General features: G+C 36.1%; 1 long non-coding RNA gene across 1 annotated transcript; it reads right to left on the reverse strand.

The window, feature by feature from the left end:
• Positions 1-554: 554 nt before the first annotated feature.
• On the reverse strand, positions 555-1,355 carry LOC119083493. Its single transcript, XR_005088874.1, has 2 exons — positions 1,118-1,355; positions 555-1,074 (listed from the first exon to the last, which is right to left on the reverse strand). It is a non-coding gene; the product is annotated as an uncharacterized LOC119083493 (long non-coding RNA).
• Positions 1,356-6,073: the final 4,718 nt, after the last annotated feature.

Genomic DNA, 6,073 nt, shown 5'->3' on the forward strand with positions numbered 1-6,073 from the left:
CATCTAGTGACGAAAACAACGCCATTTCGCAAATTGTTGCATAAATAACTAAATCTCAACCTAGTGGCGACAAGTAAATCTTTCGTTGCCTTTATTGAGAAAAGCGTTGAATGCAACTCGGTGATAAATTGTTTTCACATACAGTGAACGACATCTCAAATGTCTCACTGTCAAATTTTTCTGAGAATTTTATTGTGTCATTGCAAATTCACAATGACATTCTCAGAAAAAAATGACAGTGAGACATTTGAGATGTCGTTCACTGTAACAAGGAATACAAAGTTGAAAAATCGGGTGAATTTTGGAGATCCGAGGGGATACCGAGTTCAACACACACACGAAACATGACGTTTCATTATTATTCCGAAATTAAAAAAAAATAATTTTGACCTTTCTTCACATTTCATATCATCTTTACGAAGATTTACAAATGCGATGATTAGACAATCACTTGATGGTTTGATTTGTTGAAATACTTGATCAGCGCTTAATTACCTGTTACGGGAATAATGAGGTCTAAAATAAAAATAGAGGTTAAAGCGGCCAGCAACATCCACGGTGAGGTTGAACAAAACTTAAATAGAGTCGCGACACCACCTCTGATTTTTCTTCATGTTCTTATTGAGGGACTCGAGTACTATAAGGAACCGCATTCAGTTCGCGGATCCAACCAGCCGTTTCAGAGAACCGGCACTCATGGCCGTGCGGAACCGACTTGTCAATTTGAATACAGATTGTTATCGCAATGGATATAGGGACTAATTCTAAGCTAATTCGTGCTGAAATGGCTTCCCTCGACAACCTGACCACGTAGCTACAGCCAGCTAAAGTCGAAAAGTCGACATTTTTAAATGGTGATATGTACAAGATGAAGAGAGTTTGAAACTCTTTGAATGGTGATATTGGTAGAGGATTCCATGCTCTATTTAACGCCGAGAATGGATTTTACGAAATTTGTCTGAATTTTATAAAATTTGAAAAAGTTTATTTTCATCATCCTCGGCGAAACTTGAACTTCTCTGTAATATACAAGTATTCTTGCAACAAAACAATAATACCTGAACAGCCTGCAGTCTAAGCTTTACAACGATACCAAACTTGCCATACCAACCTCAACCTCACACCAAGTATCTGTTACGACATTTTGTTTGCAGCAAGGTCACTCTACGGCAAAATTTTCAATTTATTATCTATCTTCAAGCGCCCGTTCCTTTAGGATGAGTGGAATTGTTATCCATTCTTCATAAATAAGTGGTTTAAGTTATTTGAAGCATTTCTTACAATAATTACGTATATCTGGAGTCGGTTAAAGCTGATTTCGCTAGCCGTAAGAGGAAATTTTACCAAAAAGTGCGTGGAAAATATTTCCTATTGGTATGTAATGTACTATTACTCATCTGGAATCTGGATACTCATCCACTATTACTTTACTAGGAAGAAAATATGGCCATTCACTCCCTAGAAAACCCTTTACCTCACTCTTAAAGTAAAATAGCATACTGGTCATACGAGCGCGGTAAAGGCGTTTCCCTAGGGAGGGAATGGCCTTATTACCTCCCTAGTAAAGTAAAGAGCCTTCGGCTTAGGATCACAATCTTGTGTGGTATTTTTGAACAGCATCATTAAATGCAAAGCATCGCAAGTTGCTATTATATCATCCCACAGTTCGAAACAGTGGTACAAACCACTTTCGTTGAACTTTTCCAATTAAAAATGTGATTTTTGGTTATTGTTTCAGAATGACGTCAATTGCCAGCGGAACCGGAAAAACAAACACAAAATCGAAGCGAACAGGGGTTAATGTGTGGTAAAATAATGATAAATCAATTCTCACAAAGTTAAAGTTAAAAATTATGTATCATCCATCAATGAAGTTACTGAAACCACCACAACCACAACCGCAAATTGTGGTCCTCAATTCGATCGAGTTTAAGCATCAAACATCGTTATGCCATACACACAATGACAGAAAATAATGTCTACAATCCTTGTTGTTATGTATAAACTGTTTCTATTCGTTTCTGCCGCGGAGAGAGTGAGAGAACACAACGACATTACACCATATTCCCAACCATTTTTCATTATATCGTTTAACGTCCCCAGGGTATCAATTAGATTTGAATACAAAAGTCACCTTCAATAAATCATTTTTAACAATAGAAATTATTGAGATTCAAGATGTGATACAACCCCTCTTTAAACAATTAATATAGCTTGAGGGAAGCGTCTAATATTTATTATTGTATATAATATGACATCTATGCGTTGTGCATAGCATTTCGATATAATTAAATGCTGTGTATGTTCGCTTGTCAGATGATAAATAATAATGGAGATGAGTATCACCTATATTATATGTATTGTATGCTTGATGCTGATGAATGTAATGTAGCTGCACAAATTAATGTAATTGTTAGAGTGACCATCAACCATTTTTTAAGCATGTGTTTTCGTACGTACCGCAATCAGTTAATGGGTGCTATGCTATATGTGTACGCAATGTTGCGGAAACATTTATTTTTGGGACCATTCTAATTGCAAGTAAAACGGTTCTAAGTTTACAATCACATCAATCTAATCCCATCGTCTCACAAAACCACCGACAGATTAATCGAACTTTATTTCGAAAAGTGATTCAAATGACCAATAGGAAGGGAAGAAGGGAAAGGTCGAACAAACCGCATCCCAATTGTCAGTTTGATCGTTGCGTCTGTTACTTCTTTTGTTCTAAGTATTTTCAACATGTTGATGCAGAATCTTTTACTTCGTTTGATGCAATTCGCTATATTAGATTACATTGACCAGAAGTTTAGTTTTGTTATCGCTGTCGATAACAGATGACGTCAGTGTCTTCTTATTTTTTCCCTAATTTTTTGCTGATATGGTCACAGTTTGCCAATCAATGCTTCGAGTTACCTTCGAGTTAAACCAATACCAATATTTGAGAAAAGTTCACTTGATTTTCTCGAATTTCCATTATATCTTTCCAATGGTCCAATTTTTGTGAATTTTCCCGAAATCGAAAAAAATTAAGAAAATTCAAATTTACTCGATTTTTGTAAAATTTGTGTAAATCAAGAAAATCGAGAAAATTATTCAATTTTCACGAATTTCGGGAAATTTTCTCCGTGTGTGTATTGCGTGAATAAAGTTAGTTTATTCCCGTCTACGGCCGATGACACATCATTTGCAATTACAATTCTTTGCATGTCTTCGGAAGCTTTATTGTTATTGTCAGTGTTTCAGCTCCATATTTGAATTCCAGACACAAATCGAACATTTTACGTTTACAAGTTTAATTCAACGTATTCAACTATATTGCAGTTTAATTGTCCTCCTGACCCAATTTCAGATTGAGACCAAAATGTACGTAACTGGAGAGTGATTGCGGCATCAGTTCTCTTTCTTCTATTCTATGTCAACTCTACCGATAGAGTACGATTCTCTATTTCACTGAAAGATGACGATTCCTATTTCATCAGAAAAATAATCAATTTTTTACTAGACGAATTTTAGTCAAATAAAGGGCCATCGTAAAGCACATGACCTCAGGAAGGGTAATTAATTCTTGGAGATAAAGATTTGAAAAATCGTTTGCTATCGTTTCATCATATCCCTTCCCAGAATCCTGCGGTCATGTGCTATACGATGGCCATTTATTGGATTTATTTGACTAAAATCCGTCGAATAAAACATATTTCCGTTGACATTGGCTTTGTTACAGCGACATCTTTCAGTGAAATAGTGAATCGTACTCTATCGGTAGAGTTGAGAAAATAGAATTGATGCCGTAATCCCTCTCCTGTCTACTCTTTCAATGAGTCTGCATCTCCAATTTGAATATATCTGACTTGGTCGATATTCCTTTCATGTATATAGTACCTTTGATGAATGCTGGTATGTGTTAATTTCAAATCTTCAAAATAGCTTCACAACCAAGCCAAGTTTGTAATTTGAAAACGGTATTTACTGATATGGCTGGACTAAACTGCCTCATCAATCTGAAAACTAAGAGATTTAACAGTTCAACCTTGGAATGGTTTTGCTTGAATTTTCCCAGAATTTACTAACAAGAAAATCTCATTTCTTATTCACAATAACTCGTCGAAAGTCTTAATTAAATAATTAAGGAAAACAAAACGAACAAAAAATCTGGATTCAGACGATTTAGTTAATGCTCCTCGCTATCTCTTCTTCAAGGTATAATAAAACGGTAACCCAAAACATTAGCTGAAATGGAACAATTTTGCGTTGATTTACTTTTCCGTTCGCATTACACCTTCCATCTACTACATCAATGTGTGCTAGATGGAGGCACTTTAATGTATATATAATTTTCATTCCACATCATAACGCTCGTTTCCCAATTTCACAAGCAAACGTGTATAGAATATGATACTTAAAATGTAATGAAAGAAAACTGCGCGAAAAGGATTAGAAAGATAAATTCGGGGCTGTGATTCATCCGCTGTGTGTTGAATTTTATTCGGGATTTCAGGAAATCGTATGTAATGCATTATGTTTGGTGTTTCATAGTGCTTTCATTACCGTTGTGTTCTTCTTTTTAGCCCCGTACGAAGTACTGGGGCTTATAAGAACACCATGCCGTTTGTAACATGTGGAATTCGAAGCAGACGGTAAGGGCAAATGTCTATGATTATAGATGACGAATCCACAATAAAAAAATTTCTGTCTGTCCGTCCATCAGTGTACACGATAACTTGAGTTAAACTCGACTGATTTCAAAAATTCTTTTTTTCCCTGGTAATGACAATGGCAAGACCCCACATGAAAATGGGTATATTTGGGTCGACCACTTCTGAGCTAGGACCTAATAAGTGTTTTAGGGTTTTTCGAAGATATCTACAGCATTTTAAACGCTACACTTGTAATTTACAATACCAATCGACAAAAAAAAAGTTTATGGAAATTGGATGACCGACTCGTGAGCCCATGATGTGAACCAGGGACAGGGCGGGAAGCAGTTTTTGCTTGTAGGTCGGCCAAATTTGAACGGATTTCGACTTTTTGCTTTTTTATGAATTTATTTATTTATTATGACTTTCATTAAAATTACACGTGCCGCACTTGGGCTAGGTTGGAAACATTATGGTAACGGGCACATACAGGTTATAGCTGTATTAGGGCTATGGACGTATTAGGGCTTCGGAAAAATTAGGATCACGGATGAAATAGGGCTACGGACGAACTAGGGTCACGTACGTAATAGGTTTACGGGTCGTACGGGGCTCAGTCGCAGCAAACGCTCCGACTGTTCTGACGGCTTGTTTTGTATAAATGGATGTAAACCGACGAAGATGATACACATACACACACTTACAAAATTAGCATTCGTTTGCAAGGAAAATGCATGCGACTAATGTGATGCAAAAATTAAAAATTAAAATTTCTGAATCAAAAAGACAAATTCGTAATGTAATTATTTCGTTTTGCATGACTAATCACTCTCACTCTCTCTCTCTGCACAGCTTAAATTATGCATCGTGAGATGCTTCTTCTACCTATGCATATAATTTTGCAATTTTCCACGACAAATGGAAGCATTCGTTGTATGCTTCCGTTCTATGTAATTAAAATGAGTTCATAATAGGCTTTACGTGACGTGATATGGAAACCGATACTGAGAAGAAACTCATACCAAAAAGTTTCTTTATGTCACCCAGCATCATAATAAGCAAAATTTTAAAACTTCAAATGCCTCTGTGGCATAAAACGTTGTATGAATATCGGTCCAAAGTACTAGAGCCTAATAAAGTACTTCGCACTCGATGCGATAAATAACTATTTTGTGAACATTTGGCACTTCAGTGGTACAGTGTCCGATTATAACGGTTCCTTATTAGGTATCAACCAGGACCAGGGCTCATTATTCGGAATTTTTCGGGAATTTTCAGGAATTAATTCATGAAAAAAGGAGTTTCTCAAGGATTTTATTGAATTATTAGGTATTAAATTAATGAAAATTAACCCTGTCATCAACAACTAATTTAAAGAAGCGGCAGGGGTTTTTGTCTGTCAGTGCCACGCAAGTCTTTCTAACGCAACGTCATTT

This window comes from Bradysia coprophila, unplaced genomic scaffold, assembly GCF_014529535.1.
Source record: "Bradysia coprophila strain Holo2 unplaced genomic scaffold, BU_Bcop_v1 contig_687, whole genome shotgun sequence".
Lineage (NCBI taxonomy): Eukaryota > Metazoa > Arthropoda > Insecta > Diptera > Sciaridae > Bradysia > Bradysia coprophila.